The following is an 18679-nucleotide window of genomic DNA, read 5'->3' on the forward strand; positions in this document are numbered from 1 at the left end:
GACATGCTGCATGGAGCTTCGCATACTTAAAAGCTCGAAGGGCACGTATTGATTTTTGATTGAAAAACAAACTCTGTCTCACTTTGTCTGCTCCTGACGGAGGGGGTGTGAGCTGCCGCCTTCAACAGCTTTGTGCCGCGGTGCGCAAATCTGTGACCCAAGCATGACAATATAAAAATAACCATATAAACATATGGTTTCTACTTCGCGGATTTTCTTATTTCACGGGTGGCTCTGGAACGCAACCCCCGTGATGGAGGAGGGATCACTGTATATATAATTACAAAACCTTTTGTATAAACAAAACATGTTCTCTTACCTTATTTCTTAAATGTTATAAAAGAACTGAACCTTTTATAAATTGTTATATTATAGGTTGAGTCTCACAATTGGTTTAATCACTCTAACAGGTATTTCTTTTGATACAAAGTTCACGGTTTCTTGTAGTCTGCTGCCTGCCTTGCTTTGAGCTGGAAGATGATTTCTCCTCCTGTGCTGGCCTTGGGACTCTCCAGAGTTAAATTTCATTTTTAGCAATTCATATTTCATTAAATAACTACTGAATATGCCACCAGTCCCTTCTTTTCCCTATCCTCTCTAGCAGGTTTACTCGATTCAACCTCTGGGTACTTCTCTCTCCAATAACTGATGCTGGGTCCTACCAACCTTTCTCTCCACCTTCAGTTTTATCATGACATTAAACAGAGTAGGAAGCTCTTTTACTCCATGTAGTTTATTAAAATAACATACTTGTATTTTTAGCCACAGCATTCTGCTTTTTATTTATAATTTGTTTTGGCCACTTTTGAATTAGATTTTTTCTTTAAATTGATAGAGTATTTCAGATTTTCCTCCCAATCAATTGTTTTCCTGAGCTAAAACTTGTAGATGTTGCCATTATAGCCCTGTAGCACATAAGTGCTAATTGTGGATTGTTCTGTTTAAGGATCCATTTTGCTATTTAAACGGCTCTTCCTGCATGTCTGTTTTCTTGTGAATTGTGGGGGGGTTGTATGTTAAAAATCATACTTCATGCAGAAATTTTTCAAGGCCTCACTTGTATCAGGGACTGCAAATCTGGAAAAGGTTGCCGAGTTTCTCTTTAACTTGCTCAGCTGCTTTTGTCATCACGTGTAAGATTTCTAAGAAGGCATGAGTAAAAATTAGACTCCACAAAAAAATGTTCCTTCATGTCCGCATATATATCTGTAGCAGTGCACTGCCATAGGCACTGAGGGAGTGGTGTTGATTACATTGTGTATTCTTGTATTTGTCTAAACAGAACTTACATTTTTCTACCTTATGTTTTACGTCCCCTGAAAGTCACTGCCACAATATGGCCTCTTGTGTTATTTCAATACATTTAGACGAGCCTTGATATCCATCATGAATATGATCGAGTATCTCCTGTTTTATAGATTTTTGGTATTGCCATATGGTTACTTAAAGTAACCAATCCTCTACTTATTGAGAGCGAATCTTTCCACTGAAAAAATCAGTTAGGTTGTTGGGAACATTTCTGGTCTGGCCAACCTTCCATAATAAACCTTTTAACTACCTTCAAATACTCGTCGTTTTTTGTTGTTTTATGTATCTGGCTTAGTTTATGTTGAGATGCTGGCCAACTGTGAATAATGACATTTATGTGACATCTGACGCTCTGTGGAACTATCCATGTTGCATAGAGGACTCCATAATAATGTATTACTGATTTATATTCTTTCTTGATATTAAACCTCATCAGTCTCATTAACAGTCTCTGACACCTTATCAGCACGGTGCCTAAATCTTTACTATCCATAGCACTAGTGGTTGTGATCTTTAACCAGTCTAAAATTAACTTAGCTCATTAAATAATTTTGAAAATTTTCACAGTATCACATTCCTGCCAGGCATTCTTTCTCAGTTTGCACATATTTTAACTTAGCCTCTGTCAATCTTAATGAACAATAAGCAAATACTGTAGTTTCCAGTATTTCCCATGAAGCTACACTAAGATGCCTCTGATCCTGTAGCTGCTTGCATCTACTGATACTGTGGTTTCTCTCTGTCTGGCTCATATATCAGTACTGTGTCCAGTCTTTCAGCCCTTTGAATGCTTGCTGCTGTGGCTGTTTCCAAGTCCATACATAACTTTTTTTTCAGTAGGTTGCACAGCAGGCCTCTTTTATTTACTTTTGTCAATGCTCACTTCAGCGCAGGCAAATTGGTGGGTTCTTGTAAGTCAATAATTGCACACACCTTTTATGGGTTGCCACTAATGCCTTGTGCATCAGTTATATTGTCTAAAAATCTAATTCTGACTGCATAAGCATGTGCTCTTCCTTGCTCAGCCTGAACCCTTCTTTTTGCATTTATTTCAGTACATTCCTCAAGTGTTTGTTGTGTGATGCCTCATTTTTTTCTATAAACAATGACATTGTCCATATTGACAGCAATGCCTACTGAAACTTCCAAAAGCTCATAAGTTTCACGCGGATATATCGCAAAGGCTATTTAATTTCAATGGGAAGTTGTTTAAAAAATGTACATCACAAAGTGTATAATAAATATGGTCAGCAGGTTTTTGGGTGCAAGAAAATCTGCCAGAATCCTAAACCTACATTCAAAGATGTGAAGACTCCTGCTCCTGCTAACTTAGCTGAAGTCTCTTTTGTAGTGGGTAACAAATATATCACTCTTTTTATGTTATAATTTAATTTATTCAACCCTACACAAATATTTACTGTGTTAAAGGCTACATAACTTGTTTCCTTGGTGCACATCAGTTTGTAGGCAACTTCACTTTTTCAGTCAGTCTATGGTTTCCATTTGCTATAGCTCAGCTTTTGCTAACAGTTACACACTGACAGTACGCATTGTAGATTGTTCTGCTCTCTCTACCATAGGGCCTACAATTACCATTACTACTAAATCATATTTTCTCTCCTTATACGTAGCACTAACTTTAACATTTCTCAAGCACTTTAGTGGACACCCAGGACTATCTAAAGATATTCCGGATTATTTTCAGAGGTCTTTTGGGTCTAATTGCTTTATAAATCTATGTATTTCTAACATTTACTTATCACCTCCAGTTTCTATTTTGAAGCTAACTGATGTGTGACCTATATTTGATGTCTCAATCCATTTATCTATAGCAGTCCCATTCATTTTCCCCACTGTACCAAAAAAGCCTTCTTCACTCTCGCCTTGTGCTTGTGTTTTAACATCACTTACTCACTTTGAGAGGCATATTAATTCCCAGTGTCCTTTTTTTCTGTATTTTGTGATTACTGTGGGGCATTTGACTGGGTTTTTATTTTTTCCACATTTTTTCATAGGTTTGCTCCTCATTCTTCAGTTGGACTTTCCTTGGCCCTGCTGTTCCTTTTCTTTGTTGGGTGCTTCTCCATTTTCCTCCTTGAATGGCATTATGACACCTGCCAAACACTGTTTGCTGCCTGGTCCTCATATCGGCTTATCTGTTGGGCGATTTCTTTAGCCTGTGACACCATCCGCATCACTGTCTCTACTCTAAGCTCTGACATTAGCTGCAGTTTTTTTGGAGAGTTCCTTGTCTGATTCCTACAAAAAACCTATCTGTTCTAGTCCATTTCATACAGAGTTCTTATGTACCAGTATGCCTTTTCCCTAAGGCCTCTGTATTTCAGATAGAAGCACACACTTTTATAGATAAATTTCCCTTTGTCTCAAAGCACTCAATGAATTTAGTTAGTACTATGTTTTAATTATTTACAGTATATCATAACCTTCTCCAACTGTAAATGGGTGCTCACCTGGGGCCTCATGTATAAACGGTGCGTACGCACAGAAATGTTGCGTACGAATGTTTCCACGCTCAAATCGCGATGTATAAAACCTAAACTTGGCGTAAAGCCACGCACATTTCCACGGTAACTCATACCTTGGCGTACGCAATTTCTCCGCTCGGTTTTGCAGACTGGCGGCACCCAGCATCAAAGCTGTGCTACTGTTCCTGTGTGCTCATCCTTTCTTTCTTAGCTCCACATTCCTGACGCAGCTTTATAAATACACTGAAATTAACTGCATATTGTTTATTAGTGTAATGCATCTGATTGTAATTAACCTGCAGCAATATAATGGTCCAGGGAATAGCCATAGTATTCCAAATACCATAACTGCTTTAGCGTTGTTACGCTCACTGCGTCTTGTTCTTCTTTTTGCTGCTCCCGTTAAAGGTTGCATCTGCGGATCATCTTTTTCCATATTGCTCTCACTGCACCACTCGGAGTATTTATATCACTGTATCTGAGTTTGAATCACAGCAGCAGCTGATCGGAAAGAGAATTATCGGTATACAGTTTCAAGTACACACTACCTCAACCATGGCAAAAAGCGTCAAAGCCTTTCCTGTACAGACCTCGCGTTTCAGAAACAGTTTCATCCCAAGAACTATAAACGCACTCAATCAGTCCATCAAGTGCTCCTTGTAGAACTGTTTGTACTTATAAGTACAATTACCTCACTGTAAACTTACAATACAGTTATAATATTGCACAACCTGCGCTACTTTATAAAGCGCGTATGATGACAATATCATTTTTAAGATGAAATGCAGCAAAATATGTTGCTTATAGTATACAGATAAAACTTTAACTTCATTTAAATAATCTGCATTGTTAATAATTAAACATGTGAGGACACGGTGCCGCAGCGTATAGCTAGTTCATGGATAGCTCCTGCCTTGCGCTGTATTATTGCTGGTGCTGACGCGACACTGGAAGGATAGACGGATAGAATAATTAAACATGTACTACGAAGATATTTCAATGTTCCTTAAAAGATTTGAAGAATCGGCGTTCTAAGCTTACAGATGGCTTAACATCTATTACAGAGCTGATTGTGTGGCGATTGGGTATTTGGAGAAAGAAAAGTACGTTTGAAAGAGACAGTACTTCTGTAATAAATTATTTCATCGAAGGTCGCACATGGCGCAGCAAGCCTCTTGCGTGAGATATGAACAATCACTGCGCCACCGTGTTCCCATGTTTAATAACATGCTTTCATTGCTATCATCATGAAAATGATATCACGTATACATCTCAGTATTTTAATTATTCAGAGATCTGTAATATCTCGAATGTAATGGATTCTGTGTCCTGTCGGAGAAAGAGAAAGAACGGAAGCACGTAGTGATTCACACACATAGAGCACATAGAAGATCAAATACAGAACAAAGCATTTAATGTGCTACTTGAGAAACTAGTAAAATAAACGATTTTAAGATGAAGTTTATGATGTTCTACTTTAATGGCAAAATAAACTACGGGATTAAAGTGGAAATTTCGAGATTAAAGTTGACATTTCCTGCTTTTTTCCCACTGTGTGCCAATTTTTTTTTTGTCTGTACCCTAATAAGCTTTCATATGACACTCAGATGGTGGGCTACGAGTTGCCTTTTCACGGCAACTTTGATATGTGATTTCTTTTTTATTTCGGGCACTGTGCGACTTTGTGAATTTGATCTTTCGAGTTTCTCTGACACTCTGTCACTCGATCAACTTTCTTTTGTTGATTATACCACTGTTTAAACCAACAAATAGTAGGTTTTTCCTTTGCCTCCACTTGGTATTCGCTGAAATTCTTATATTTTCCCCTGTGCTTTTCCCATTGTCTTTTCACAGAAGGCTATTTATATTGATTTGCATATTCAAAGAGGCGTAATTCTGGAAGGAGTTGGGGCGGGACAGAAGGCGCGTGCACGTGTGTTACTTTTCACGCTGATCGGGATTTATGTAGTGGAAGAACGTGAAATTTTGTGTGCTCACAGATTCCTGCATCTGGATTTTTCTGTGCGTACGCACAATCCCGCTTTTGTGCTTACGCCATGTTATAGTGTGAGTTCTACGCAAGGCGTTATACATGAGGCCCCTGGACATTGTCTTCTTCATTTAGTTTTGTGGTCATTCTGTAATGTGTGAATCTCTGTCTCCATGTTAACCATCCTGCTGGATTTTTAATGTTGAATCTGTTGGGTGCATTAAACTTTCTCATTTTGTTATTCTGTCTGCTTTCAGAGCAACTTTTAACACCATGTCATATGTGCTGATTACAAGTTGAGGTAGACAAATTCCAATGCCATTCTATAATATTTATTCAGATTAACGCACTCAATTACAGGTCAGTGTTAATACATCCTACTAAGTGAGTGTTTCTATGTGACACACGTAGCGGTCTTGGAAAATTTTCCATAAGGATAACGTTAATTGGTTCATTCTCATGTCAGTCATATTCAATACCTTGACAAACCCACTCACCAAAAATCCCAGTCCTGTACTCAGTGATCAGTAATATATAAAAATATTTTAACACATTTGCAAACAAAAAACACAAAACATCTCAGAGATTTTCATATTTTGCTAATTACAAATACTTGTGTGCATGACAGTGCACCCTGATAGAATTGGTTCTTGCCTTGAGCTTAGTAAGGTCAGCCCCCCTATGACCCTGAATTGGACAAGCAGGTATGTACATGAATGCATGAATGAGTGAATGAATGAATGAATTAAATAATAAAACAAAGTTTTACAACAGACAATAACTCCTGGTCCAATAATGGTTGTAGCTTGTAAAAAGCTAGGATCTACACTTTTTTCTGAAATCAACCCACTGGACCTTTTCCTGAACCAAATTATCTGAACCCTGCTAAGAAACCCTGGATTATGGAGATAAATTGTGCCTGACTGTCCTGTACTTCAAAAGAGTGGACACCAAACTCTTCGTCTGATCTCTCCACTTCCTGTGCCTCATCAACCATTTTTTTAAGAAATTAATTATATTTAAAAATTTAAAAGCTTATTTTAAATGGGTGCCTAGGATGTAGTAAACAGTAGAAATAAAAAACACCAAATATAATAAAAAAATGAAGGCTGGGGCCATTAAAAATAAATGAAAAAGACAAAACAAAAAATTACCTCTTAATCAATAACACTTTAAAGAGGAAGTATAAATACATATTAAGGCAGTGAAGCAATGAAACTGCCGTAGGCATATATTTTGTTATTTTCTTCAGTTTCATTATTAGTGCATTTTTGTTTTAGATAGCTAACCAATATTTTAACTAAGAAGGCTAAGATAATCAAAGCTCTTCCTCATTCAGTCATACGATTTTTTTAAGAGAAGTTTCATTCATCTTTTCTGACTGCAGTGATTGTACCCTAAGTTCTTGTCAATAAGCCGCGGCTTATCTAAGGAAAAAAGTTGTGAAAATGAAAAAATAGAATATCGGCTTATACATAAGTCCGGCTTATACATCCATCGCGGGGGTTGCGTTCCAGAGCCACCCGTGAAATAAGAATATCCGCGAAGTAGAAACCATATGTTTATATGGTTATTTTTATATTGTCATGCTTGGGTCACAGATTTGCGCAGAAACACAGGAGGTTGTAGAGAGACAGCAACGTTATTCAAACACTGCAAACAATCATTTGTCTCTTTTTCAAAAGTTTAAACTGTGCTCCATGACAAGACAGAGATGACAGTTCCGTCTCACAATTAAAAGAATGCAAACATATCTTCCTCTTCAAAGCAGTGAAGCAAACAAATCAATATGTCTGTTTGGCTTTTAAGTATGCGAAGCACCGCGGCACAAAGCTGTTGAAGGCGGCAGCTCACACCCCCTCCGTCAGGAGCAGACAAAGAGAGAGAGAGGGAGAGTTTGTTTTTCAGTCAAAAATCAATACGTGCCCTTCGAGCTTTTAAGTATGCGAAGCACTGTGCAGCATGTCTTTTCAGGAATCAGCTTTACAAAAGATAGCAACGTGAAGATAATCTTTCAGCATTTTTAGACGAGCGTCTGTATCGTCTAGGTGTGCAAACAGCCCCCCTGCTCAATCCCCATACGTCAGGATCACAGATAGTCAGCGCAAGAGAGAGAGAACAGTAAGCCGGGTAGCTTCTCAGCCATCTGCCAATAGCGTCCCTTGTATGAAATCAACTGGGCAAACCAACTGAGGAAGCATGTACCAGAAATTAAAAGACCCATTGTCCGCAGAAATCCGCGATATATATTTAAATATGCTTACATATAAAATCACAATTTAAATGCCCGCTACGCGCTCGTGTTGACTCGGCGACGCCCAGAGCAGAAAGAACGTGCTCCGGCCGCTCCAACCGCGCCATGCGGGGAGTGAGAGAGACGGCAATATCTCACACTCTCTCCCCCCTTAAAGAAATTAAATGGGCGCGAGTGAGACCACTGACCTCCCTCCCTTCTATTAGTTATAGGTTATAGTACGTTCGGCTTATCCATGAGTCCGGCTTATCTATGATACGATTTTATTTTAAAAATTCGTATGATTTTTGGTCTCCGGCTAATACATGAGTCCGGCTTATAGACAAGAACTTAGGGTAGTTTTATAACCTTAGGAACTGCTGTTATCTGTTATAATTGATTTGGAGTTTAGCACCAGAATAAGGACAATCTGAATATTAACCTGATCTGAATCAAGAAATATAAATTTAATAAGAATAGAAACATATTTTCTTTACATATTTTTAATGTTTTTGAAGTAAATTTTTACCCATGTTTGGCACAAAAAAATCAATTTTAAAAGTATCGTAGAAACAGCTAATGATCCCTTTCCTCAAGCTTCATATAGGTAATTTTGCTTTAAAAAATCTCAAATTTCTCTAGGTTGATTATACTCCATTGTACATCTACCCCAAAGAAGACAGCTTCTATGCTATTTCTCTCAAAAAACGAGGAAAACATTTATATTTAACCTGTGGCTAAAATCCTTCCAAATCTTCTGAAAAAAAACTAAAAAGATAAACAGACTACTTTAGCCATCTTTTACTCTGTAGCTGCAGAGGCTTTACTGTTTGTCTCTTATTACCTAACCTGAAGGAACTGAACAAAGTACATGCTCTTAATAGAAAATAGGTATATGCAGAGGTGGGTAGAGTAGCCAAAAATTGTACTCAAGTAAGAGTAGCGTTACTTTAAAATAATATTACTGAAGTAGAAATAAAAAGTAGTCATCCAAAAAATTACTCAAGTAAGAGTAAAAAAGTATTTGGTGAAAAGACTACTCAAGCACTGAGTAACTGTTTAATCATAATAAATTATTTTTTAGAAATGTTGTAATAAGACAGACAAAAATATAAAATAATTTGCAAATTCTGCTATTTCCAAATAATAAAATAAAAAATGAGTAAAAATAAATAACATTTTTACAAAATAAAGATGCACAAATAACACAAAGTTCCAAATCTCAGTTTTTCACAACAAAGCTTTTGAAGCCAATACCTACAGTAGGTAACATGTATATTTGAACAGTGCAAACTACTTACAGTGACAAGATATACTGTACATCCCTGTCCGCTGTCTGTGAGGAGTTTGTGCCGCTATGCCGCCGTAGTTTGTGTGTGGTCATGTGACTGCATAGCTTCGTCTGATTTGTAAAACGGAGTAATATGATTATTGTTGCTATGTCTGATTGGTGAAACGGAGTCTTGGGCTTATTGTTACTACGTCTGATTGGTGAAACAGTCATGCAGTAGATCCACTGGCGGCTTCTCTCTGGCAAAAATATAGCATATAAATGGAAAAAAAGAAACAATTCGAGTGTTGTTGGCACAGATATAGTAGAGAACTCTGTCACAAATTACAAGGCAGAATATTCAGTGACAGAAGCACCTAGTCAGCTAAAGAAGTTTCGGCCATCACAGTATTTATTAATTACAATAAGTTAATTAGTACTGGTATTAATACCAATAATTAAAAATTTTCTTGTACTCATCACTATAATTTAATGTTTGCCTCAACTTTCACACTTCAATTACATTCTAAACCAGTGGTTTCCAAACTGTGGGTCGCAACCCCCCAGTGGGTTACAATAAAGAGCTAGTGGTCGTGACAGGATTTCTAAAATAATACAAAAAATGTCTTTTTAAGGTGTTTATTAACGCCTTACTATAAAAGTAGCATTAAAGAATTCAAGTATAAACTATTGTCCCATCTATTGATTCAGTTTGGCAAGGTGAAGGACAGGTGAGCATTGGCAACGAAGACATCTGGACTCAAAATTAATTTGAATAAAAGTGTGCTTACGGTGAACTCTTTTACACACCATACTAGAATGGACATTCATACTCCATCACGCACTAGTTGGAAGACTCAATATTGTCAAGATGAACATCCTTCCTAAGCTTCTACTTTTATTTCAGAGTACAGTAATCCCTCACCTATCGCGGGGGTTACGTTCCAGAGCCCCCCGCGATAGGTGAAAATCCGCGAAGTAGCGACCTATATTTATTTTATTTTTTATACATATTTTAAGGCTTTATAAACCCTTCCCACACTCTTATAAACCTTTCTCACTCTCTTGTTAACCTTTCCCACGCTCTTATAAACACTTCCTATGCTCTTAAACACTTTCTACATTCTTAAACACCTCAGACCAACACTGCACACTGCACGCAGCGATCAGACGTCGATGTGTCTGCACTCGCTTTGTGAAGGGGGGCAGCTGAACTCACGCTGAGCAGAAATGGACTTTGTGCTGCTTCTGCCAAAATGCCTGCTTGTCGCTCTGCGCGAGGAGTGTGTGTGTGTGTGTGTATGTGTGTGTGTGGGTGTGTGAGAGCTGAACTCACCTTCGCTCAAACCCCCCCTCCCCGGAAGCGCAGTACGCTCCTGCCACTTCGCATTGTCAAGAGGGTGGGGAGCTGAATGAACGCTAAGGAGAAGTGACCTTTGTGCTGGCTTTGTGCTGCTTGTCGCTCTGCGTGTCAATAATTTAAAATCCTGTACATCACCAATTTTCCTGTCTCACTGTCTTGTCTTGCGTGAAGTTAAAATGTTTTATAATAGTGAGATGTTACTCATATCCTTAGCCCGACATCCACATATCATATGTGTTAACAAAGTGTGTTTTATAAGTTTACATGTGTTTAAAGCATGTGGGATGGGTATTTTAAGGCTTAAACTATAAAAATGTTTATTTATATGGTCTTTCCATATCGCGGATTTTCTCCTGTTGCTGATGGGTCTGGAACATAACTTCCGCGATAGGCGGGCAATCACTTGTATTTAAAAACCCGCGAAGTCGTGAATCCGCGAAAAGTGAACCGCGAAGTAGCGAGGGATTACTGTATCTCTATCTCATAGACAAATTACTCTTTAAGAAAGTAGACACAAAATTAACCTACTGTAATTTATGTGAAATTCAAGATGTCCACACGTACAAAATGTGCTTTTTCAAACACCTAAAACAAAATATGGTATTACCCTACCTAATTTTTGATTTAATTACTGGCCGGTAAATACACAATATAAAGACCAGGAAATCTGCACAAATTAATTAAATTACACCAGCCTGGCCAGCAATGAAAATACAATCTTGCTGTACTTCTTTATATGTTCTGATTTGTGCCCCTGTAAATACTAACTTTCATCAATATACCAATAATCCAGGCTTCCACTAATCACTCAGAGTATAGAACTAATGCAGGACACACTTCAAGACAAGGGAAGCTTTTATCTGTTGCTCCTCTATACAATGATCACCTTTTTTTAACCCTCTCAAACCTACACTGTATTTAATCTTTGGAAAACATTTTGGGATTAAGACACTAGATAATGTATTTGCATTTTATGAACAATTATACTTCAAATTTAACTTCCCAGCAACACAATTTTCCCCTTATTTTCTCATTATTTGAAAATTAGAAATTTTGTTAAAAGAAACCTACCTAATTTTCCACACCTCCCACCCATTTCTATTCTAAAGGAAATACTGATCAGTCTTATAGACTCAGATAGAATCTCAACAATATATAAAACATCTCAAACAATCTTCCTTTCAAAAATCCTAGGGTATGGTGGGAAAAGGACCTTTCAATTAACATCTCAGAAAAGAAGTGAAAGTCAGACATACACAGAATATACTCTAGCTCTATATTCACAAACCATTATTTTACCATTACCAGTATTGCAACTGAAAATCTTTCATTGATCATTTCTCATTTAAAATTGTCCAAAAATATTTCCAGGGCAACATCCAACCTCACTGGGCCACATGTTATGGAAGTACATCATATTAACATAATTTTGGACAAAAAAAGTTTTGACTACTTATCAAACAGCCTTGGTGTTGCAATCATTTCTAATCCATTACCAGCTATATTTGGTGTACTCCCAGAGGGGCTTAAAGTGGATAAGGACAAATTGATTGTAATAGTGTATACCACATACTGGCATGTAGACTTATTTTGCTTAGAAGAATTTCAGCCCACCTTTTATATGTAAGTGGGTAAATGACGTTCTATATTATTTCAAATCGGAATAAAATCAAATCCTCGCTTAAGGGATCTTAGCAAAGCTTTTTAAAACATGGCAAGCATTAATTAAAAACAATAGAATAAGAATTCATACAGGGGAAAATAATGTTTTACCCTTTTTCCTATGGTCTTGGCTCACCTCTCTTTCTCTCAGGTGGTTGTTTTACTCAGGGAGTTGAATTCTTGCTTTGTTACATTTTGGTTTTTTTTCTGTTCACTTTTTTTTTAAAACCTCTCATTTTTTTTCTAGATTTCTTTTGAAGTTGTTTGTTATATGGCTTCTGCAATTTGTATCTGCTTGATTGTATACTAAGTTACTTTCTTGAAATTAAGTTATTAAAAATTAAGAAGAAAAAGTGATCTTTTTGAAGCTTATATACATGCCTGAGTTCAATTGTAAGGGTAGGGAATAGGTCACTTTGTCTTGATAAGGAAAAGTCTGCTGAGATGTCGCCTTATATTCATACCACTGATATCAATTAAATTTAAGATGTTAAGTATCAGCCTCCAGGTGCTGCTTGATGTTACAGAATGCAGATGTAGCTTGGTTTTGTTCAGCTACTCACATAATTTTCCAGCTTTTGGGAATAGCAAGCCCCTTTTCTGCATCTGCTAAATCAAGGACTGCATGTGTATTTCAATTGTTTTACAAGATACGCTTCTTGTAGGCTAAATGCCTAGGCTGAAAAGGGCAATGTCTGTTTAGTCCTAAAAAATATAATGTGCATTAAAAATATATGCAAAAATAGATTTTATATACATGTAAAATTATTTTATAGAGTAGGTTATATCAATATACCATATTAGGTCAACAAATAAAGTATTGATTCTTAACTACTTGCTACAGACACAACTTTAAATTAGTTCCATCACAGTAACATCTCCTAGTTGTATTTTAGGAGGATGTTAACCCTTGTTCAAGTCTTAACTAATTTGTTTGTAGCAGTATAAAAAACAAATTGCAACTAACTAGTTTGTTGCTTTATTTAAGAATATTTTTCAGTAAATTAAAGTAAATTTCATTTAGGGCTACAGCCGTGGTGTTGCAATCATTTCTAATCCATTACCAGCTATATTTGGTGTACTCCCAGAGGGGAGTTTACTTTCACTCCACCAGATTTTAGTTCAAACAGCATACTTTTTATTTCATTACATCTTGAAGCAAGTCCTTTTTTCTCGTGTTACAGACCAAACTATTCTATATTCATAAAAGAGACAAATCAGGTGTGGTGATAACTCTTGGACTTCCGGTTGAGCGAACGCTGGGGTGACTGGTCGCCGCTGCTCTCTGGTAACTTTGTAACTTTTTATCTTTTTTAACTTTTTTACGATTACTTACAATCTAATGGACTAAGCAGCTGTTTTCATTTTCATTTTGGGCAGATTTATTCGTTGAGTTTTATTTTTCAATCATTTAAAGCTTGACTGATATCTAGCTTGACTGCTGATTAGGCTGTGTATGGACTATTCCTAGGCCTATCCCCGCTTTGAAACTTACCTGGCTTTGTTCTCCGGATATCTGAGTTGTCTGCGTCTTCGCTTAACATGTGGACCAGTAGGATATTTATTTGGTTCGTGTTTGTTTGGTCCCTCCTGTCGCTCACTATCCTACCTGCGACAGACCTGCTTCAGTACTCAGCTGCTGAGCTACTCCGACTCTGCTTTCACCTGTCTGAGCCTCCGCGGACTGGCCTGTATCTCCACCCAGACATTGTATTCCTCTCCCGTCAGACATGCATCCACCACGGGTCCAGCTGCAGTATCCAAGCTGACAGTTCGAAAATAATAAACTCCATCTGGTCCAGTTCTCGACGTCCTCCACGTAATTTAGGCAGAGTTGCTGACCACAGTGTGTTGTCGACTTCGGTCTGCTGAACATCCACTCATTCACGAGCAAGGGGCCTCTCATCCACAATCTCCTCACTGATCGTAAGTTTGACTTTTTCTGTCTAACTGAGACATGGCAACAACCTCATGACTTTTCCCAACTTAACGAATCCACTCCCCCAGGGTTTGTTTACATCTCTCAACCCCGTGGCTCTGGCCGGGGAGGAGGTCTCGCGTTAATGTATTGTGAGAAATGGAAAGTCTTGCCTGTTCCTGGCTTCAGTTCTTTTGAATCTCTTGTGTGTCAATTAAATGGACCTATTCCTACTATTATTGCAACTGTTTACCGGCCCCCTAAACCAAATACAGTAGAGTCTCGCTTATCCAACCTTCGCTTATCCAACATTCTGTATTATCCGACGTCCCACCACAAAATAAAAAACAAAAAAAATGCATCAATCGACAACAAGAACTGCAAGTTGCGAGCATGAGTGTAGTCTATTTTTTGTTGCTAAGTTCATTTTTTCAGTTAAATTTTTCTGTTGTTTTGTTGTGAAACATGATTACAGTGGATTATGTGGCTGGCCCTCTCTGTGTGTGTGTGTGTGCATGTGCACACGTGTGTGTGTGTGTGCGTCTCTCTTGTGCGCGTGTGTGTGTGTGTGTGTGCGCGTGCGTCTCTCGTGCGCGTGCGTGTGTGTATGTGTATGTGTGTGTGATGTGCGTGCGTCTCTCTCGCGCGTGTGCATGTGTCTCTCTATCTCGTGCGTGTGCATGTATCTCTCTCGCGTGTGTGTGTGTGTGCGTGTGTGCGTGTGTCTCTCTCTCTTGCGCGTGCATATGTCTGTCTGTGTCTCTCTCTCGTGTTCTCTCTCTAACGCTGCACAGGGAGAAACTGAACATGTGCGGAAATCATCAGCACGCACAAACCGAAAGGGAAACTGGCTTGTTCCTATACCGAGTGTGTAGTCGTGCACAGAGGCAAAAGTTTGGCAAACTTTTTGGTCATAACCCGATTTGTACGTGTTTAGAGATGTTCGTGAACTGAGGTTCCACTGTATTAGGCTCGTAATGTGTAAAATTATAACATAGTTTGACGTTTAATAGGCTTTTTCTTAATACCTCCCATTATCCGACATTTTCACTTATCCGACGTTCTGCCGGCCCGTTTATGTCGGATAAGCAAGACTCTACTGTAATGACTTTCTGAACGACTTTGCTGTTTTCCTTAAACACTTATCTACTGTTTCATCAAACATAATACTTCTGGGGGATTTCAGTACATATGGATAATATCAATGTCCCTATTACTACAGACTTTACATCCTGCCTTGAGAGTTTTGGATTCCAGCAGCATATTGGTGTTCCCACTCATTCCAAAGGACATATCTTGGACTTGATTTGCTGTTCTGGAGTTACCCTGCTTGATTGTACTGCAGATGAACTCCCCATAACTGATAATTTTCTTATTTCATTCAATGTTAAACTTGCACTTTCCAACACTAAGCTTTCCCGTCTCATGGCTTTCCGTAATATTAAGAATATTAACTTAGACTCTCTTTCCTCTAGTATTGATTCCCTTATGGACATTCATAATTTATCCATTCCTGAAGAACTGGTCTCACACTATAACACTGGACTTAATGGTATTCTTAACTCTGTCACTCCATTAAAAACTAGATCTGTTTCTTTCTCCTTTTCTGCTACCTGGTTCACATCTGAACTTCAGCTTTTGAAAGCCAAAGGCCGGCAACTTGAACGGTTATATAAAAAAACTGGACTCTTTGTTCACAAAGAGATGTACAAAAATCATATACTTTATTACACGGACTGTATTGCCCAAACTAAATCTAACTATTATACTCACATTATTTCTTCCAATGAAGGCAACACCAAGTCATTGTTTCCACTACTTAACAATATCACACAACCCCCAGATTCTTTACCTTCTCACTTTTACTCAACTGAATTTTGAAATTCCCTTATGTCCTTTTTTAATGAAATAATCCAGAAGATTCATCAGTCTCTCAGTACGGATTCCTCCAATACTTCATTTGAATTTCACCCACCAACTCACTCATTTTCCTCTTTTCAGCTTCTTACTTTCTCAGAAATCTCAGATCTTGTCTGTAAGTCTAAGCCATCCACCTGTCAACTTGACCCCCTCCCTACAGTTCTGGTCAAAGCCTGCCTCCCCTCTCTGGTCACCCTTATCTCTGCTATAATCCACTCTTCTCTCACTACTGGTACTGTTCCTTCATCTTTTAAAACTGCTGCAATAACCCCAATACTGAAAAAACCTGGTGCCGATCCGACTAATTTCAGTAATTTTCTTCCTATTTCTAATCTACCCTTCATTTCCAAAATTCTTGAAAAAATAGTGGCTATTCAACTTCATTCTCATTTATCTCAAAATAATCTGTATGAACAGTTCCAGTCTGGTTTTCGTCCCCTCCACAGTACAGAAACGGCACTTATAAAAATTACGAATGACCTCCTTATGGCAGCTGATTCTGGTTTAATTACTATTCTCATCCTTCTTGATCTGAGTGCAGCCTTTGACACTATTTGACACATTACTCTTCTAAATAGATTATCTTCGATTGGCATTACCCACACTCCACTAGACTGGTTCAGATCCTACTTCTCAGGCCGCACTCAGTTTGTTCAGCTTAAAAGTTTCACATCCCAACCCACCGCTGTTACTTCAGGTGTGCCCCAGGGCTCTGTCCTGGTGCACCTCATTTTCGTTATTTACCTCCTTCTCCTTGGTAATATCTTTCGTAAATATAACATTAGCTTCCACTGTTATGCTGATGACACCCAGTTCTATCTCACTAGCAAACCTACTGCTTCCTTTCCACCCTCCTCACTTATTGATTGCATAGCAGAAATCAAATCCTGGTTTTCTTCAAATTTTCTTAAATTAAATAGTGACAAAACTGAGGTTCTCCTCATTGGTACAAAATCAACATTATCCAAAAACTGATTATTTTTCATTTGTTACTGATAATTCCTCTGTCTCCAGTTCCCCACAGGTAAAGAGTCTGGGTGTCATCCTTGACAGTACTTTATCCTTTCAGTCCCACATCAATAACATCTCCCAGTCTGCATATTTCCACTTGCGTAACATTAATCGTATTCGCCCCCCCTCACTCCACACACCACTGCTATCCTTGTTCATAGCCTTGTCACTTCTTGTCTGGATTATTGCAATTCCCTTTTCTTTGGTCTTTCTCGCAAATCTGTTTATAAGCTTAAACTGGTCCAGAATTCAGCTGCCCGCATCATTACTAAAACCTCCTCTATTCACCATATCACTCCCGTTTTGCAGCAGCTTCATTGGCTTCCAGTTCAGTTCAGAATTCAATTCAAAATTCTCCTACTAACTTTTAAGGCTATTCACAACCTTGCGCCTCCATATCTGTCTGACCTCCTCCATGTTGCCATTCCCTCCCGTACCTTTAGATCCTCTTCCTCCATCCACTTGACTGTCCCCTTCGTCCATCTTACCACTATGGGGAGCAGAGCATTTGTTTAAGACTGCTTTTTTTCTTTGATTGCAATTGCTCTGTCTGATTTTAACTTTTGTATTTTACTTTTGTTTATAATCTGTGTTTTGTCTATTGTTCAGTGTCCTTGAGTGTTTAGAAAGGCGCCTACAAATACATAAAATGTATTATTATTATGTTATAGCTCAGCATTGCTCAGGCACAGTCAATACAACGCTGGGTAACATTCAAAAACAACAATGTAATAGCACAACTTACACTGTTCATGTGGTACATCATTCCAATACTTCCTGCTTACTGTTGAGACCTGTAAACTGAATGGGCAGTTTTCGCACAGATATATTTTAAAAGAGCATCTAAAGAAATCTCTGCTTTTATGATTTCGCCTTCAAATTTAAAGCAGCTTGTTGAAGTAAGCATTTTTTACTCTTCTTAAGCTATCTTATATGGAGCCACTGAAGTCTCAAAAAGCATTGTCTTTTTATCTTGTTCAAACAAGATTTTATGGGCACTAGTAATATCTTGAGACCACAAGTTATATATTGTGTAAACAATAGTCGTAGGTACAAGATACTGAGGAAGATTCTTATGAGCCCAATTAGAGTGTAAATGTGTCGATAAGCAGCAAGCAGCCTGCTATCACATCCCCCACCGCCGCACAGTTTTCTCAGCTCAAGTCTGTTTACCTGCGTGTCAGTTGCTTGGAGTTGTATAGAGTGAGAAGTCAAGCAAAATGGCACCTTTTATAAATACTATATCGTTATTTGGAACACATGCATTTCATGCGTGTTCCGTGTCAACAACAATCTATGTACAGTAAACACATCATTAAAACAGAAACGTTTTTCATGTTTTAGTAATAATTGACAAAATGTAGACATGAAGTGTATAATGTGTTAAGCCTGATTTCCAAATGTCAAATAAACACTTTCACAAAAGGTACAAATATAACAGAACAAGTGCGCTTCTATTCAAGAATATAACAGCAGAAAAAGAACCCGCGTTAGGGTGCAACATTGACACGCAATTGC

Source organism: Erpetoichthys calabaricus, chromosome 8, assembly GCF_900747795.2.
Source record: "Erpetoichthys calabaricus chromosome 8, fErpCal1.3, whole genome shotgun sequence".
Taxonomy (NCBI): Eukaryota; Metazoa; Chordata; class Cladistia; order Polypteriformes; family Polypteridae; genus Erpetoichthys; species Erpetoichthys calabaricus.